This window comes from Canis lupus, chromosome 33, assembly GCF_048164855.1.
Source record: "Canis lupus baileyi chromosome 33, mCanLup2.hap1, whole genome shotgun sequence".
NCBI classification, from domain to species: Eukaryota; Metazoa; Chordata; class Mammalia; order Carnivora; family Canidae; genus Canis; species Canis lupus.
The window spans coordinates 22,440,788-22,461,561 of record NC_132870.1 but is presented as its reverse complement, the minus strand read 5'-3'; the positions used below and the strand labels follow the sequence as shown (position 1 = coordinate 22,461,561).

Sequence of the window (20,774 nt, the reverse complement as noted above, 5' to 3'; positions counted from 1 at the left end):
CTTCTATCTTTTCATAGCAGAAAACCTGCTTGCTTAAAGAGCAAGGAAGTCTGCATGTAATCTTAGTGCTATGGTCGACATAATTATACCCTCTTACATTAAACAAGATAATAAAAGAGGGGAAATATTTCTGTTCCTGTGATTCAGATACTAAGAAGAATTGCCAAGATTCATGGAGGACTTTCTAGACCCCAGACACTGTGAAAAATATGTCACAATGTCATTAATGATATCACAATTCCCCCAGCTTCTCAAACATGACAATAATATCCCCAACACAGCACTTTTTTGTTGCTCTTTCCTCTGCCTGGAACCTCATCTCCCTCCGTATTTGCAAGACTTGCTTTCTTAGTTCACTTGATTCAGATCTCTGATCATAGAAAACCTTCCAGGAGATGTTTTCCCTGTTGCCATTTCTGGAGAAGCACCTTATCGTCTCGATTACCTTAGCTCACATTTTCATCATAGCAGTTATCACAGCAGGTGTCCAATAAATGTTAAGTTTATGAATCTCATCTTCATCACAACCCTATGAGATGGATATTGACATGATGCCTATCTTCAAGGTTGAGAAAGAATTAAGTAAGTTGCCCATTTGAACCAAGTTGTCTGACATCTGAGCGTATGTTCTTAGTCACCACTTATTGGAATGTTCTTTTTCTGACTGGATGAAGTGTATTGTCTCAGTGTTAAAAACAGGCACTTGAAAGAGCAGAGATGGATAGATAGTAAAATATCGCTGATAATGAAATGCCCAGACACATGACAAATTACTAGGGGTATGCATATGAAAAATGATGTGTACTTTCAAGCTATCAGCAGGCAATTGAAAATACCTTCTTTTATGAGAGGGTCAAGATAGTTTTGTTTTAATATCTGTACTTACCGGCAGAATTGATTGCAGTTATGTGCAGAGAAAAATATTTCATTCTCTATCTCTGACAGAAAGTGGAAAGAGGAAACACTGAAAACAGGAAAATATGTGTGATATCTATAGAACAGCAGATACGTAACTCACAGAGCAGCTGAAGAATTAAATCAGAGGTATGTTTTGGCATTCTTTGCAGGCTCTACTCACTTCCTTTAGATTCCTTTTCTTTTTTATCATGCAAGTCTTGGATCTGGTACCCCTTTTCTGTCCCTATGCCTGAGACTTATAGGATGTCACTGGCAAGGATCTTCCTAGTAACAGCAGGAAATCAGAAGAACTCTCAAAGGAACCAAAGAATGGGGAATCCAGGGTGGAGCTAATTCTGCTGTCCTCCAGTAGCCCTGGACCTGATCTGAACAGGTAATATTAGGGATGTATTGGACAATATGATTATTTCTCTGGTATAAAACCTACACCTTTTGGCAAAACTTCACTTATGTTGAAGCTTGAAGTTCCTACACTCTTTCCTTCAAGGACCATCTGGTCCACTCTTTCTCATTGCCTGGGACAGAAATATGCCAAAAGGAATTACCCTTTTGTAGTGTGTACTCTTACAAAATCTGAAGTCTATTCATTGAGAGATTGTTTCTTAACATAAAGCATTTTCAAAATTTTTTGAAGTTTTATAAGGAGACAGGATGGCAAATAAATAAAGTTCTTTTTAAAACTCATGTTTCAAAGTCTGTAAATATCACTCTGTTTTGAGTAGATGGCATAATTTTGAGGGGCTCCAGGTTTCCCTCCAATCTTATTGCTACTTGATACACTGGACCAAGACTGTTCTGAGCTCCAACAGAAACAAAACCTATATTGCCTTCAACAAGCTAGGGCCACCCACTTTGCACATTCCAGTGCAAATTCAAATGAGACCTAGAGAAGGTTAAATCACATTCTGATGTCTGACCACAATCTAGACATGAATATTGGAGGAAGATTTATTTGCTTCTTCTGGCCAACTGCCTTTTTAGTTTCTTTTCTTCAGAGAAAAAGAAAAAAATTATATATATAATTATTATAATTATTTATTATATATATGCATTTTTTTTAAAAAAATTATTTATTTATTTGACAGAGAGAGAGCTTTTACAAGCAGGGGGAGTGGCAGAGGGAGTGGGAGAAGCAGGCTTCCTGCTGAGCAGGGAACCCCACTGAGGCTTGATCCCAGGACCCTAAGATCATGATCCAAGCTAAAGACAGATGCTTAACCAACTGAGCCATCCAGGCACCCTGCATATAGGCATTCTATTACATTTTCACAGGCATGGAAGATAAACCAAGGACATCCAAGGTATCATACTAGGAATTACAGAAAAATAAATTGAAGTAAAAGAAGACAACACAAGTATATAAAGAAATAATTTATTAAGACTTTCCTGAAATAAGACTATTTCAACTATATATTTAAGAGGGATATCAAATGCAAGACTCCAAGGAAATTGTTCCTATCTGTTCCTCAGGAATCTAACATTGAGCAAGATTTACCCAATCGAGAAATGACTGGAGAAGCCACATCAAAGAAATTTGTGTGATCACTGAATCTGTTCAACCATAGAATAAAGACTGAAATAAATGTTAAGGTTATGAGATCAGTTAGAAATGTAAATAATACAATCTGCAGCAATTCAAAAATTAGCCATAGTTGGAAATGTAAATATTCTGATGTCTTTTGTAACAAATCAAAGAGTAAAGATGGCTGAGTATATTTAATAACACAAAGAGAAATATAACTAGCACAGAGAAACTTCCAACCCATATACCACCATTGGACTCACAGGGAGTCTATAAATTATATTTAAAGCTGTGAAAAAAAGAAGACATCTGAAATAGTATAACAGAAAAAAAATAGTTATATCAACAAATTCAATAAGACTAAACTCAAATTTGGATGACAAAGCAAAATTCTATGCTAAAACAAAAGAAAAAAGTCATGCTGGGTGAATGCTAAGAAAAGGAAAGCAGATTATCCCACACAATATGGAACAAGTAGAGAAAGATGTCTAAGGACTTCTTTCTTTTCCAGCTCTCCTATAAGCATTGTACTCAGATCATTCTCAGCAGAGATTTATAACAAATTGTATAATAACAGAATAAATTAAATTATTCTAATATGTTAAAAAAGAAGGGAAGACCTTAACATCATCACATATATATGCAGATTTGTTTATTTTTGCAAAATATATTTATTTAATGCTACCCAGAAAACAATAACATGAAGGAGAACTGCATAGCAGGAGGAGCAGGGTGTTGGAGCTGGGGGGAACTCTTCGTTGCATGTCTTTTACTAGGGATAGGAAATATGAATACAATTGAATAAAATTAAAGTGGTCCATGGAGGTGGAACTGCTCATTTTGTCAAAGGGGCCCTTTACTAGAAAAAGACTAAAAGAAAAGTCATATTCTCATTCAAAGCTCAAGAAATCACTGTAGCCTGGGCTTCATTGGCAGGACCAGCTCTGCTAAGAAAGTGAGGAAGAAGAGGCAAGGGTTTAAGTGAGCCAAATCTCTGAGCACTACTCAGACTCCAGCAGGTACAGACAACCTCAGTGGTAGCTATGCACAAGGCATCCAAATGTCAGGCTCAGTTGGTTTGGACAGAACCACAGGTAATCCGCAACGAACCCAGAGGCAATGCTATCTATGTAGGCAGAGGTGCATTTATCATGAAGGGACCAGACCTATCCTTGTCCAGGCCCCTGGGATTGTGGAGGAGTTGTTCAAAGTTTAAAATGTTCAATGAGGGGAAAGTAAGCCAGACTGTCCTAAAGGACTATTACTATGAAGTATTTCTGGCAAATTGCCTAAAATGAATCATAAAAAACAGGGACCTGAATCTCCAAGCATTCTGTAACATGTTATGATGTTTCCTCATTTTAAGCACTCGATTTTATACCTAACGATGTACCTAAAGCTTATGATTTTAGATTTTTTATTAAAAAAAGATTGAAATTCTTAAGATTGCATTTTCATAAGTGCCTATTATCGCCCTGGAATATAGGCCTATGGTTTGCTGATGCCACAGTTTAGTTTAGGGATCCTCTTTTCCTCCCACTCTTTTTTTTTTTTTTAATTTTTTATTTGTTTATGATAGTCACACATAGAGAGAGAGAGAGAGGCAGAGACATAGGCAGAGGGAGAAGCAGGCTCCATGCACCGGGAGCCCGACTGGGATTCGATCCTGGGTCTCCAGGATCGCGCCCCGGGCCAAAGGCAGGCGCCAAACCGCTGCACCACCCAGGGATCCCTTCCTCCCACTCTTTTAGCCAAGCATGTCAGAAGCAGCTCGAGGCGCACAGAGCATCCCCAGGTGCACTGACAGACATTGTGAGTCCAACTATGGTGAGCTCAGTGATTTCCTGCCTCTGGAATAGCAGCATGCTTATCTGTACACCAGGGGTTTTGGGAGATGGCCCGGGGGGTGGGGAGGACTCCTTTGGCATCTAGAATGAGTTGAAATTTTTGATTCATGAGCAAGCAGCTAGGACAGTGGGGACCCTTGGGAATTTGTGACGTATCAGACTGGGCTTCCTGCTAATTTGAGCAGGTGGGAGATTGAATCTGGGAACTCTGAAATATCAATTAAAGAGTGACACTGAGCCTTGGGCTGCTGGGAACTGCCCATACTATTTATGTTGAATTCTGAAATTGCATTAAGCATGTTAAAATTGAATCAAGGTGTCTCTATTGATACCTTATAGCTTACTAAAATATGGAAGCGAAAAGGGGTTTAATGGGATTCCAAACATCCCAGAAACCACTTTTTTATACTAATTTCCTGACTTTTTTCATAACTCACACTATTCCTTTTTCTTTAAATTCCTTATATTTTTCCAACCAGGACAAACAGTCACTCCTCTGTAATGATTATTCCAGGCCTCCACTACCTTTCACTCCAAGGATACAAAAAAGTGAACCAGTTTATTCTCATTTCACAGCTGCTATACACTAGCAGAAAGGGTCCTGAACATGTAATTAATTCAGGCAAAGGAAAATTGAGTGAAGAAAGAAAACCATGCACCATTCAAGCTCAATCATCATTTTATGACAGTGTGCTCAAGTAGGGCTATAATCATGGCAAGGCTTTCCATTATTGATTAGTTAATCAAAGAAAATATGTACCACTTCTACATACACTTAGCTTTCAAAAATGATATTTTTAAAACAAGAAAACTTTAGCAAGATAAATATCTAATAGATTATTTTTATTGACTCATGGGAGGAGAAATAGAAAAAGTAATGCCAGTTTTAGTATTTTTTAAAACAGAATTGCTGAGGATTTGTGAAAAGGATCATTTTCATCAATGTTTTTCTTTTTTACCCCTTGGCTCTCACCTCACAGTTGGAGAACTGATAATTCCATCAGTGAGATCCTTAGGAGAGAGCCAATCCCCTCTCTGGCTACTCAGAAGGGTAAATCTCATGTTACACCACACACAGCAAAAACCTCTTGGCCCTGTCGCTCCTTCGGCTCATTGCTTGGAGAGAAACCAGTATCAGAAATGGATTCATGGGGTCTCAGCCCTGCATGGGTCCCTGAAAGATCTAGAAAGAGACTAACAGTGTGTCACCAGGTTATATGTTATTGCCAAGCTTGAATATTGTCTCAGATTTACCAAATAAATTCCTAAACAATCCTACACATTTATATAGTATTACTGTTAGGAAGTTATAAATCTGAAAGAAACTTTTCTCAACCATCAATGATTAAAAATTGATCATTTTTGGGATCCCTGGGTGGCGCAGCGGTTTGGCGCCTGCCTTTGGCCCAGGGCGCGATCCTGGAGACCCGGGATCGAATCCCACGTCGGGCTCCCGGTGCATGGAGCCTGCTTCTCCCTCTGCCTATGTCTCTGCCTCTCTCTCTCTCTCTCTGTGACTATCATAAATAAATAAAAAATTTAAAAAAATGATCATTTTTAATCACAGAAGATGTATAACTAATTTTTCAGTTTTTGTCTATGGCAAATGGCATTACAAAACCTTTGTCTTGAAAGATGATCAAAGAATATGCAGCAAAATGTAGGAAAATATTATAGAAATGTGTTCACATGTTAAGTTTTAAGAATGATGCTAATTTTCTATATTTTGTGATCTTGATGGTATTGGACAGCTTTTAAAGGGTACAATTTATTATGATTTATTTTCTCATTCTAAATATTTACTTCTATAAGCAATTTTATAGTGGTAATTTTTTTTTTCTTAAAGAAGCCTCCTCCAGTTGTACATCCTTCAGATATCATATAACTTGAATCCACTTGATCAGGAGGATTTTCAATTGTATAAAATGGTGTTTGGAAATTAGCGCTTTCTAATTAAACAGTCTTGGTTCAAATTTTGCCCTTGAGGCTTTCTAACTACATGATGTAGGCATTGTTTCACTAATTCTCTAAATCTCATCTGTTATGTTGGAATAACATTAGTACCCATCTCATAGAATCAGTAAGAAAATATAACAACTTGACAGGGTGCATATGAAAGCAGCTGACAGGTTCCTAACACTCCTACTAATGTCTGAAGAGCTGTCAAATAAATTTCCTAAACTTATAAAGCCCAAATGAAACTCTTTTGTTTTCCTTCAAAATGACTCCTTGCCTTGCCTTTTCTCCTAGTATTAACATTCATCCAGTTTTTCAGACTAAATATCAAGGAGCTTCATGTGTTACATCTAATTCCATCAGCCACCTCTGTTAACTGTATTTTCAAAAAATTACCCCTAAATGACAATTCCTCACCACTACTGCCCTGGTCAAAACCTCCTACTGCCCTAGTCCAAATTATTAATGTCTCTCTATATAGCTGCAATAGCTTACTACTGGCTCTCTTGCTTCCTACCCACCCACCCCAAGTCTATTCTCTTAGTCCTTTATTACCACTTCTGAGACATTTATCGGTTACTCTCTTCCTGTAACAAATCTTTAGTTGTCTACCTACTCCTCATCCCACTCCTATTATCCTGATGTAAGTCCATCAAGTATAAACTTCTCAGGCATTTTTCACCCTTGTTTGAGATAGTGAATATGACCCAGAGTCCACATCTCCTACATGACTCCTAAAGACCCAACTAGAACCTAGTTCTCTGTTCCTTGGTGTTCTTCATGCAGACCCCATGCCTCACAAACATCAAACAAAACCATCCTACTTCATGCTGACATTTCACATCGGTCTCAGGATGAATCTTATCACCTACAAACTAGAATACTTCCTAGATGATAAATTTTGAGATCCCATTCTGTGACAAAATTCACCATATTTTTAATCTCTCACTTCCCCCAATATTCCTTCTTTTGGGCTCTCCTGAGTCTTCTAATTCCTATACCCTCATCTTTTGGTCCAGTCTCCCCCATCCCCTTGCACTTAACTTTTCTTCCTATCCAGCCTGTATCCCATGACATATCACAGAGGCTTCTATTAAATAGGAGATCAATTATTTTAGAGGATGGGGATGTTAGGTCAATGAAACCATCTACTTCCTTGTCCTTGATAGCTGAGCACTGTTGGAAGAACTCATATAGTCATGCTAACTTTGATGACTACAAATACAGTGTTTCCTCAACTGGGAAATCCTTTTAGCAGTCTCTGATTGGCTACTTTTGCAATTCCCCACAATAATTATTACAAATCTCCAGCATTTGAGGAAGCTTGTGTGGCTCAGCAGTTAAGCATCTGCTTTCCGCTGGGGGCGTGATCCCAGGATCTGGGATCAAGTTCCACATCGGGCTCCTGGCAGGACGCCTGCTTCTCCCTCTGCCTGTGTCTCTGCCCCTCTCTCTTTCTCTGTGTCTTTCATGAATAAATAAATAAAATCTTAAAAAAAAAAAAACCACGAATCTTCACCATTTGTTTCAAATCACCATTACCTCTGCTTTCTTTCCCTACTCTACAGTTAACATTGTCTCCTTCACAAAGAAGGATTAAAGAATGGGTATCTTTAATTCATCCAACTAACAGTTATTTTTTTTACAAGATTTTGTTTATTTATTCATGAGAGGCACACAGAAAGGCAGAGACATAGGCAGAGGGAGAAGCAGGCTCCCTGCAGGGAATCTGATGCAGGACTTGGTCCCAGGACCCCGGGTTCACAACCTGAGCCAAAGGCAGATAGATGCTCAACCACTGAAGCATCCTTCCAACTAACAGCTATTAAGACACTACTGTTTGCTGAGTACTATTGTTGGCGCTTAGGTATACCACCAAATAAGTCAAGTAAAGTTCTTTTCTCATCTTTAACTCTCCCCTGCCCATCAAAAACATATCAGAAATATATAACAAAAAAAAATTTTAAAGTAGTCATACCAGGAATTTTTCTTGGTGGAAAATGCAGCAGTGAAAAGAATAAATATAATAGCATTCCCTCATGGAGATTTTGTTTTAGTGAGTGGAAGGAGAGAAAAGGACAATAAAAAACACATAAATTTAAAAGTATATATATTATATATAATATTTTATATATACTATATGTATTATTTTATATAATATGTATACTATATATTAATATATGATATATATACACTTTTAAATTTATGTGCTTTAATATATAATATATATTATATATACATAAATAATATGTAAATTGTATATGAATATATGTATATATAGCCGGATGAACAAGGTAAGGGGGATAGAAAGTAATGATAAGGTATGACTATAAAGTCAATAAAATTACTGTTAAATCACTTTCAGAAATCACCAACAGCTTATAAAGAATGGAAATGGGACAAGAAAACATCAGATTCTGTACCCACAAAGAGAACTGACCCAACATAGTAAGCAGCTGAAAAATGGGAATGTCAATTAATTCCTCTCTTCCCTTCTTTGCCTCTTCTATAAGGCCAGGGTTGAATATCAACAGTCATGTTCAAAGGTTTGAGAACATCATTTGTCAAGTTAACCAATATTCCAAAAGTTTTAGGTTTATGTAAATTCTATGATCCCTAAAGTTAGCAGTGGCCTCACACACATTTCTAAAGCCTCCCCCACCTGGCCATCTGCACCTCCTTCTCCAGCCTTCTATGTTACCAAGTGAGAGAACACAACCATCTGCCTTCAGCAAGTACGCCCAGTTGCCTTACAGATTTCTATGAATTTCAAACAAACAAACAAACAAAAAAGGAGTGGAAAGCAATGGACTTAATATGTTTTAACCAACACCCACCCATCAGTTTCTTTGTTAAATGTTCTGCACATATGCTTATTAGGTGCTGTGTTTCATTGCAGTATTATTCCAACTAAAAATGGATTTTTCCTGTAATTATGCATTTCTAAGTTTAAAATACTGTTATTTCTAGCAGAATTCTCTGTACATGATGGAATTCTATAGTAGAATTATGTTCATGTTTGGCCTCCCAGAGTCCATCATCCTAGTGCCTCAGTTTCCCTTTAGAGAACTACTTCCTCCCAACTCTCAGCATATGATTTATATAGTGGAGCTGATTCAGATCTCAGCTACCATAAACATGTGTTACAAAACTGGGCAAAAAGGAACCATACAAATTGTTTTGGGAAAGTTGTGTGATTCACCAAGCTCTAGTAGAGTGTGTGACTTTTACTTCACTGCTAGGAGACAGTGAACTGCTACTTCTAAGTGAAACTGGAAGGGCCCTACACTGCCAGTAGAATGCAAAATGGTACAACCACTTTTAAAATTTTTCTATTTTTCAAAAGAGCAAACCATAATCATACAACCCAGACATTCCACTCCTAATAATTTACCCCAAAGAAATGAAAGCCTATATGCTCACATCCTCAAGATGTGCATAAAGATTCACAAGAGCCCCCAAAACTGGAAACAATCTAAATATCCATCAATATATGAATGGATAATCAAAATGAATGGGCCATTTGCATTCAATGGCAAGGTACTCAGCAAGGAAAAGAATAAAGTACTGATAAATGTAACACATTGAGTGAGTTTCAAAATCACTACGGTATAGTGGAGAAAATGCTAGACACAAAAGAGTATGTAGTATATGACCCCACTTATTTAAACTTTTAGAAAATAAAAATTAATCTTTGGTGACAAAAATCCTATCAGTTGCGGTCTAGGACTGTGGGAGGTGCAATGGGAAATAGCCACTGCAGGGGGGCAAAAAGAATCTTGGGGATTATAGAAATGTTTGTTGGGCAGCCTCGGTGGCTCAGCGGTTTAGCGCTGCCTTTGGCCCAGGGGCATGATCCTGGAGACCCGGGATAGAGTCCCACATTGGGCTCCTGCGTGGAGCCTGCTTCTCCCTCTGCCTGTGTCTCTGCCTCTCTCTCTCTCTCTCTCTCTCTGTGTCTCTCATGAATAAGTAATATATTAAAAAAAAGAAAAATAGAGGGATCCCTGGGTGGCGCAGTGGTTTGGCGCCTGCCTTTGGCCCAGGGCGCGATCCTGGAGACCCGGGATCGAATCCCACGTCAGGCTCCCGGTGCATGGGGCCTGCTTCTCCCTCTGCCTGTGTCTCTGCCTCTCTCTCTCTCTCTCTCTATGACTATCATAAATAAATAAAAATTAAAAAAAAAATCTTTAAAAAAAATAAAAATAAAAAAATAAAAAAAAGAAAAATAGAAATGTTTGTTCACAGATAGTGGTGGTGATTCACAGAGCATACAGCTGTTATTGTTCAGCAAATTGTGCACTTTGAATACACACAAGTAAATTATATCTTGGTAGAGTTAAAAATAAAAATTGAAGGAATAATAAAACCAATTTACAGTTGCTCTGATTTTTATTATCAACATGTGCCAACAATTCTAAATGATCTTTTGTTGATATATATTTTAAACAGTTTCTCCTGTTATGTTGCTTTCTATGTGAAAGTTAATTCAGGGACCGCCAACCATGCACTTGGCTCCCAACTCTGTGGACTTACTACAGATCATTGTTTTGAGAGTACTGCCTCAACAGTTTGAAATAGTTTGGGCTCTGTCTGAGTAGAGTTGATCTGTGATGTACAGGCAAATGTTTAACAAATGGATCCCTGAAGAAATAACCTTGAATTATTGTACTTCCAGATTTCTTTGGTATACTATGCCTTCCATGACTACTTTCAAACTGCCAGTGTGATGGCACTGAGCAAGGAGGTGGGAATAGATGCTCACAATAGCTACTGAGCCAATGTGAATCCACACCAGGACAGTACTGAGTAGGATGATCCAGTCTTTGTGGTATACAATTCCTACATTTAAGCCTATGCTTAAATAAGCATGATCCCAGTAACTATATAGCTAAGGAAACAGAACTTTATTGATTCAGCTCATCATTCTATTTGCAAATTATCTATAACTTGCAGAGTTTACACGTTGGGAGCACTTACAAATATGTCATTGTTCTGTTTTTTTTTTTTTAATGCAATAATGTAATTAAAAGTGTTAATTACTGTTTTTTTAATTATAGCATGTAATTAATTTGTTTCCACTTGCAGAGTTAAGTATACTAAGTTCAGTGACAAAATATTTATGTCTATGCTTCTTTTTTGGAATTATTACTATTCCTTTCATTTCATGAATATTACTGAAAATAATTTTCTTTATAATGGAAAAGTGTTTAAAAATGGTCCATTCCAAGTGCCTAATATACTATATAAATAGTATATTTATATAGTATGGCCTATAAATAAGCCACTAAACAGATTGATTATATAAGCCTGGAAAGGTCAACTGTAAACCAAAATATAATTTTAAATAAAGATTCCAAATGTGGACAGAGAGTTTACTATAAAAGTAAAAGTCAGACTTGGTACCAAATGTGTTATTTCTAATTTGTCTACAATTCATTCACCTACCAAAAACATAAACTAGAATGGAATTTGTTGCTAGTTTTTAATTCATACTGCCATTAAACTTCTATGGTTTCTATTTTTTCACCTCTTTTTCAGTAAAATAAATAAATTACAATTGACAATACTTGTCATCTTTTCTGGATTTAAAATTCTTATATATAAGCAGATACTATCATTTTCTTCTAGCACTGGCAACTTTGTAACAAAGAAAAGTTAAATGATCTAGGAAACAAAACTAGGAAAGGCAAATTCAGATCTTATAACTCATTCACTAGTGACACAATTATTTAACCCACAGAACTATCTGATCCATCAAACATTTTTAACAAACTTACAATGAAACAAATTTTGAGAAAATCTTTTTCCTAGAATCCAATAACAATAGATAGTATTTATTGAGCACTTAACATGTCTGTTACTCTGCTAATTACTTTATGAAGATCATCTCACCTGTTTTATAGAAGTCCAAAATTTTAGGGGCCCCTGGGTGGCTCAGTCCACTAAGCATCCAACTCTTGATTTTGGCTCAGGTCATGATTTCAGGGTCATGAGATCAAGCCCTGCATCTGCCCCACGTCAGGCTCCAAGCTCAGTGGGGATTCTGCTTGAGATTCTTTCTCTGTCTCCGCCCCTCCCCCTGCCCCAGCCTTGGCTCACTTGCACACACTCTCTCAAATAAATGAATAAATCTTTCTAAAAAAGTCCGAAATTTTAATGTCTCCATTTTCACAAATGAGAAGAGTGAAGCATAGTATTTGAAATAACAAGTTCATAGTGACAGTGTAATGAGTGGAAGCAGAAAGCTAAAACTCCTGTTTTACTCTAAAGCCTATGTTAATACCAGAGCTGATAATTATGACATTAAATATTGAAGCACAGATAATTTAATTTCAATTTGACTTATGTTTATAAACCCAAAAACTTCCTGGTAAGAGATTTGAAAGTTCAGAAATGGAAATTGTACATGAAAAAGAGGTTTGGAGTTTGCTATGATTCCAGTCAAAATTTCCATCCTCCTACAAATATTCCTCTGAACTCAAAAGCAAGAATATTTATAATCTGGGTTCCTGTTATTTTCATCTCTGTTCAGGTAATCAGTATGTGACAGCAACTTACCTTGAAAATGCCATTATTTTTTAGACTAAAGAACAGATCTGTCATGACTATCAATTTAGAATACCATCCCTGTGTTAAAAAGAAGCTAAGCTATTCATCTACTCCGTACATTTTTTTAACAAAAGAAAGAAAAAGACATTGAAGATAGGTTTTCTTGTTAATGTTAACAGAGGCTGTGTGCTTCCAACTTGAATAATATTCCTGAGTTATTTTGCAGGTAGGTAAGGAGAAGGATGTGGAAGGCAGAAGATGGTGTTTCTGTGTTGAATTAATGTGGTCACGTAAAATCTGTCACATTTAGGTAGTATTTTTTATGCATAAAATCCTTGAACTCAAAGTAATTTTATAGAAAATAGATACACGCATGGAATATCCATTTCAGTCAGTTAAGCACTTCTGAAGACCCTTTCTTCAGGCAAGAGTGAAAAAAGAAAAGCCTAGCATTTAATAGGACTATTAAATGGACTTTAATAGGACTATTAAATGCTGGGCTGCCATTCTAGTTGTATCATTTAATGGCCAAGAAATCTGACTAATCCTTTAACTTCTCTTAACCTCAGATTTTCATCTGTAAAATTGTGATAATACAGAGTTTTGTTAACTTAATGGTCAGCAAGGCACTATGCAAAAGCCAGTAATAACTATAGCTCTTTTTCACCATTTTATTACATACTACTCTCTACTTCTACTTCCAGCAAACCCGGCAATGGACAGTCAACACCCATTGTCTGGAGATACATGATGAAAATTTCCTATGCTCCTTTTCCCTTCAATCAATTATGTATTATTTATAATAAATATATATATTTATTTATGTCATATATACCCTGATATATCTGCCTTATTTAAATTTAGATATGCTCCACGAGTGCTCCAGCTTTTGTTCATATGCTGTTATCATGGTATAATTATCTATTTACACCTTTGTTCCTCCCATGTACAAGAGCTTCCAAAATTAAGTTTTCCATTTATTTTTCTATCTTCATCATCTTAGCACAACTTCTTAGCAAATGTTTGGTGAATGGGTGAATGAGGTTTTCTTTTGCTTCATAAGTGATCACTGCTACATGATAAGAGGCCTTCAGACACTTCTTTTGATGTTAGCAATGAAATGAAAGAAAAATAATAAGTTTGGGGGTGCCTGGGTGGCTCAGTCAGTTAAGTGTCTACCTTTAGCTCAGGTCATGATCTCGGGGTCCTGGAATCAAGCCCCGTGTCTCAAGGAGCCTGCTTTTACCTCTCCCTCTGCCTGTCCCTCCCACTTGGGCTTGAGCTCTCTCTCTCTCTCTCTCTCTGTTTTAAATAAGTAAATAAAATCTTAAAAAAAATAGTCTAAAAGTTAGGAATTTAATAATACAGTAATAAAGAATAATCTAATTATCAGTAAACAAATATGTTTTAAAAATCAAAAGATCAGAGCTTTAAATGGCTTCACTACCATTTAAAGTATATATGGTTCAGCATCCTTCCATTAAAGTGGTAACTATTCCCAAAATAAAAATGCTCCCTATAATATATGATACTGGGTTTTAATACAGTAAGGATTCCACAATCTATCCATACACTCAAGTCACCAAATATTTATTGAATTTAATACTTTAACACTTCGTTAGCCGCTAAGGATGTTATGATGGGTCAGATGGAAAGCATGTCTACCCCCCCAGAGCTCACAGTCTCCTGGGGAAGAGAGGCACATGGATAAATTGCTGGTGATTACAAGGTACCATGAGGACTAAGATGGAAGCAGAGGGAGCAGATGCAGCAAAGAGAAAGCCACATCCTGCCTTCTGGAAGCTCTAGCAGTTACTGTGGTTCATTATGATGCTTCACTCCTCTTAAAATGCCATCGCATTGCTTATAACTTCCATTTTCATCCAAGGTCATCCATTTAGCTCTAAATATTGTTCTGACAGTGAAGGCACTGTTTTCTTCCCTTTAATTTTCTTTCAGTTTTACTTATCAACTAAAACAGTAACCCATTTTGAACTTTAGAGGGTTTAAACACTAAATCTACTGTTCTTTAGATGAAGCATTTTAAAGCTAACTCTGAAACACTTTTAGGACTAGTGAACTAAGAAAATAAGAAACTTTATGAAACAATAAAGAAAAATCCAACAACATTCATACATAAAGTCAGAGAAATTTTCCATTAGAATTGTTTGCAGCATATACCCACCATCTCCTTTAAATTTGATGATCTTTCCTTAATGCGTGCAGCAACAGGGAGCTCCCACTTAGAAAAGCTATCTTCCACTTGTGGATACCTCTAATCATTTCAAAGGTTTTATTTTACCACAACAGAGGTGGTAGGGGGAGGTGTTTAACTTCCCCTGAACTACCAGAAAATAATCTCATTTATCTTTTACATGATAAACTCTCTCTTATTGAAAGGGTGCTGTTAATGCCCTGTAAAACCTTCTTTCCTTTAGATGAAACTTTCCTGTTCCTTTAAATATGCCACTTGTTACATTATGCCCATGACTTGTTATTCAATACATATCTATGAGCACCAATTTTGTCCTAGGCCCGCAGCTAGGCACTAGAGATGCAGAAGGGGTTGAAATACTAGTTGATCTTTCCAATCTCTATATGGACCCCTTTAGGGTGGACTCTAATATGGCAATGTCTTATTTAAAATATACTTTGTGTGGTCATTCTGATGAATAGAAACAATGCAGAGATGGCATTATCTTTATAAAAAGCCATTTTATACTGTTTTCTGTACTTGGATTTGTAATAATTAAAATCTTCTGGAACACTTCTTATATGGAGTCATGTTAAGCCACATATCTATGTTCTTTGTTAATATTTAATTTTGTAAGGGACACCTGGGTGGCTCAGTGGTTGAGCATCTGCCTTCAGCTCAGGTCGTGTTCCCAGAGTTCCAGGATGGAATGTAGTCCCACATTGGGCTCCGTGCGAGGAGCCTGCTTCTCCCTCTGTCTATGTCTCTGCCTTGCTCTGTGTATTTCTCATGAATAAATAAATAATCTTAAAAAATATATATTTAATTTTTAGAGCCTAAATTGTGTATTTTCTCTGTTAAACTTCATGTTGTTCATTTGACCTATCAAATTAAGTTGCACTTTTATTCAGAAATACAATGTATTAGCTGTTCTTTATAATTGTCTGCATCTAAAATTTTTCTAACTATGCCTCAGTCTTCATTTATCATGTAGATTTTGCAGAATGATAGTGAATATTCTAGGACTATAACCTGTAGTTTGTTTTGCACCCTAGGGTGTAATTCTTATGAACTTTGACTCTCTATAAAAGAGGAGTCACCTGATAAAGAGTAGAAAATACTTCTCTGTATTCGATTCCCATTCTAGTGTCCATACTAAATATGCTTTATGACCTAGGGCAATTTAATGGCCTTCTTTTAGCCTTGATTTCCTTTTCTATAAATGTAATGATACCTTTTAAATTCCTATAAGTATATAAAATTTAAATTCTTACGTGTGTATAGAATTTCACTGGTGATCAAAGCTTCTTGATCTCAGGCACTTATTTAATGTATTCATTGCTATATATCCAGAATTCATATGAATACGTGCAGTAAATTTATAAAAAAGTCATTTCTGAATAAATGCATGGCATATAGTAGATATCAATAAACATAGGTTTAACTTCTCCTTCCCTGTCTACCTTGAGCCTCATTTCTTCTTGGCAAAGTTTTACCCTGGACACTTTGAAGATCATTGCCTTTCATATGGAAAGTAGAAGTAAAATAAACGTTGGCTTGTTCTCCTTTCTCCCTTTTAACATCACATCAGAGCCATGATTAATCCTTCCTTATCGTCTTTTTTCATTCAAAGCAGAAAAATAGACATTTTTTTGTTGTCCTCAGTATATTTCACAAACCCTAGCTTATTCTGAGTTTTAATATTTTTGTAATGAATTTTCTGGTTAGAATGCTTCTTTATATTCTTCCTTTGAAATATGCCTCTTCTTCCATCATTTGTGCATTCCTAGATAACTCCCCATAGAGCCATACTGATTTCTTTAGAAGTCATCTTCTTTTTCTTTTCTAGGGGATTATTTATGATTGGACTATAAGAATTTGTTTTCTTAGAGATTTCTGTCCGTCTTGAATCACCTCCTTCTTTTAAGTTGCTGAACATAGACTTATGGGGTTTTTTGTGAATATTGTGAAGCTGCTTTCCTAAAGGCCAATGCACATATCAGACTATACCTTGTATATAATCTTCCTTTGATTTTTTTTTTGCCAATGTTTAAACACCAAAAATCACCTCATTTTTTCTTGGAATGATTTTCAAAGTAGCAATCTCTAGTTGCTTCCATCACCTTCTAGAAAATGAATCTATTAGTAAGAAAAGTCAATAATGTATTGGAGTTTTTACTTTAAATGGAATGAGGCTCCCAAAAGCCATCTTTCTATATATTGGCTTCAATATACTTCCCTGTATCTTTTATATATTAGGTACATGCCTCTATCCCTGTATTTTGTTTTTTTTTTTAATTTTTATTAATTTATGATAGTTACAGAGAGAGAGAGAGAGGCAGAGACACAGGCAGAGGGAGAAGCAGGCTCCATGCACCGGGAGCCCGATGTGGGAATCGATCCCGGGTCTCCGGGATAGCGCCCTGGGCCAAAGGCAGGCGCCAAACCGCTGCACCAACCAGGGATCCCCTATCCCTGTATTTTTATTACATTATCCAACTCAGCCAACTGGTCTAATATGTCTTCTGGCCTTTGTTTTCACTCAAATAACTTCCAAATGCATTCTACCACAGTAACCTCATGATTTGCCCTAGAGATGAATACTTGATAACTTAGAGGAGACTTAGTTATGTGCTCTGTGAGATTCTTACCCCAAAAAAATGTAAGCAGGAAGATACTGGGTCAGGCTGAAGTGACACGGACATAGTGTGATCTACCCACATTTTAGGGCTGATCCTGCATGGGGGTGGGGAGCGGTGGTTAATGAGATAAACAGAAGTTCATTACATAATTTTCCTTGTAGTAAACCAAGCTTGAGTCCATCGGGTGGGGAAAAATATGCAGGCAGCATTAGTTCAGACTGTAAGAAGGAGTTGGAAATCAGATAGACAGAACCTTTAAGTCTAAGCAAAGATGGGAGAAGGAGCAAGTGTATCTTACACAGCCAAGGGAGCCACCCATTCTAATAAGTTTGGTCTCATAAATATTTATTTTCTGTGTTCATAGTGTAGCCAAGTGCTCCCTCCACCATGTCCTACTAATACTTTGAGACAATTTATACTCCTTCTATAATTTCAACTTTACAATGATAAATACCTATATTCCGATGCACAGTCATCTCAAGAAACAAATACTCCTCGTGGATCTTCTCTCTATTATTTTATCCTGAGAATTAGTGGGAAATCTTTTCAACATTGTTCTTCCAAACATTTTCATTGGATTGTTTTGTTAGTGTATTATCTTTCTCTAACTCAAATTCAGCTTAAAGCACATCTAAAAATAAAAGGCTGAAAACCTGTGGTCATAATCCCATAGTCAAATTTTGTTTTTGTTTTTGTTTTGTTTTATTTTTATTTATTCATGATAGACACAGAAAGAGAGGCAGAGACATAGGCAGAGGGAGAAGCAAGCTCCCTGTGGAGAGCCTGATGTGGGACTTGATCCCAGGACCCCGGGATCACATCCTGAGCCAAAGGGATGCTAAATCACTGAGCCACCTGGGTGTCTCTCCCATAGTCAAATTTTAAAGTATTCTTTAAAGGCCTGACTTTGTTGCTACTGAACTATTCTTTAGCATTTATACCACATGTCAGTTTTTTGAAATCTTGGTTATATTATCAAATATGTGTGTAATAAATCATTTTAGTTATGTGAATACTAATTTTAAATGTGACAACTTTTTAGCATTTAAACACTATTATTTTAATATATAGTACCATTTATTTTATACTGACATCAATTTGTCCAGTTTTCCAGAATTAAGTTTTCAGTGTATACTCATTAGATTTTCCATAGTATACTTTCTATAGTCCAAAATGGTAGAATTTAAAGAATTTACACATAGAGACACAGGTACTATATTTTTATAATCTTACTTAGCATTTCATTATTTTTACTCACTATTAATAAAGACAGAAACTAGCTAGGGAAACTTACACAATGATCTCTCCCAGGAATTAAAGTTGACAGAAGAGAGAATGAATGTGAAGCAAATGCTGAAATACTCTTGGGATCACACCTTCCCACACTGTCCATCACAGTGGACCCAGGCCCAGAAGAATGAACTCTTTGTGATCAAAGAAAAAGAACACAAGATTTGCATCTGGGTAGATAGTGATTGAATTTTTCAGTCTTCTGGAAAATTAAAGTTTGACCAAAACATACACTTCTGTGTTGTTTCCTTTGAGACGGCCAAGAGTATGAGATAATAATTCTAAGCATCTCAAATACCAAGAAATGCCAAGATTGATGCATTGTTTCCTATTTCATGAGCTCAGGACAGGATGCTCAGCTCATAAACACATTTAGGGAGCTTTATAAGACACAAAATCACTTACACAGCACTATGATTCTCTATTTTTAATTCCCTTTCAAATTAATTTTATGACTTCGCAGGGAGTCTGTTCAATTCCCTACACAGATCATGAAATTTTGATTAAACATTTAATGAGATTCTTTGCATAGATCTGTCTTATTTCCCAAGCTCCTTTATTCCACCATGTCTATTCAACTCAGTGGCCCATCTCTAAAATAAACTATTAAAAGAAACTCATTATCCTTTTATAATTTTACATCATACAATCTTTTCAGTCTGGATTCCATAGTCAGAGGCTTTTTAAAAATCTGGGTCTATTTATTGTTGAAAGCCTACTATGTGCTAGTCAATGTGCTGAGGTATAAATAAGACGGAGATGAACAAAACTGGTGATTTCTTCTCTCAAATAATTTGCAGTATACTTGGAAACCTCAAAAAAAGTATTTGCAATATAAAGGTGAGATAAACGCAAATTACTATGAAATAACTTGTGGATTAGTTTTTCTGGCATGTATTTTTTTCAGCTTGGTGCAGATAAAATTCATTAAAAGAGTAGATTTATCAAGGCAGTGCAAACAATAAAATTAGTGCATGGTCAAACCCTTTTGACCATCCTACCAATAAATAAATACATATGATATCATATGAATACATACATATTTATTATTATTATTTAATATTTATTATTATTAAAGCATATATTATTATTATGGTGATAGTTATTAATGTGTCTGATAATTAATATTTCAAACATATACCAACGATTGTTACATTAAAATGGGGTAAAATGATGATGGAAGAAGAAATTAAAGCATCTATGATGTCAAAATAGAGAACAGAGAATAGTGAGAAGGAAGCAACTAACTCTACCAGGGGCTGAGGGGATAGGCAAGGCTTGACAAGGGAATCACATTTGTATTGAGATTCAAAGAATAGACATTTAGATAGATACATAGCTGACTAGCTAGCTAGGTAATTAGATAATATATGAATAAACATATTAGATAGAGAGATGATAGATAGATGATAGATAGATAGATAGATAGATAGATAGATAGATAGATAGATAATAGATAGATAGATGATAGATAGGTAGGTAGATAGATATTCATGACTAGGAAGAAGTCAGAGAGAATACCTTAGTCAGTAAGAGTAAATGCATGAAAGTGTGCTAGATGCTGTGGCAAATTTGGAGAATGGTGAAAATAATTAGTTTCTGCCATTATCATGCAAACAAGGGAGGGTTGAGAGTGTGAACTTTTTCTTTCTCTCTCTCTCTCTCTCTCTCTCTCTCTCTCTCTCTTTTTTCTTTTTGGTCAGAGTTGCAAAAAGACTTATGGATTTGATTAAATTGGTTATCACTGTGATTTTTGAAGGAGAACATGGCTGAAGTAGAAGACCAATTACAACATCCTTGCAAAGTACTTTACCACAAAGGCAAGATCTAATGTTTTGAAAAAGCATACATTG

At 36.2% G+C, this 20,774-nt stretch overlaps 1 long non-coding RNA gene across 5 annotated transcripts; it reads left to right on the top strand.

Moving 5' to 3' along the window:
* Positions 1 to 271: 271 nt before the first annotated feature.
* Positions 272 to 19,137, top strand: LOC140623586 (uncharacterized). Of its 5 annotated transcripts, XR_012023143.1 has the most exons (5): positions 272 to 582; positions 946 to 1,044; positions 1,161 to 1,291; positions 8,609 to 8,691; positions 18,943 to 19,137. It is a non-coding gene; the product is annotated as an uncharacterized lncRNA (long non-coding RNA). The 5 variants fall into 5 exon arrangements; XR_012023142.1 differs by having other exon boundaries at positions 946 to 1,291; XR_012023146.1 differs by lacking the exons at positions 1,161 to 1,291; positions 8,609 to 8,691.
* Positions 19,138 to 20,774: the final 1,637 nt, after the last annotated feature.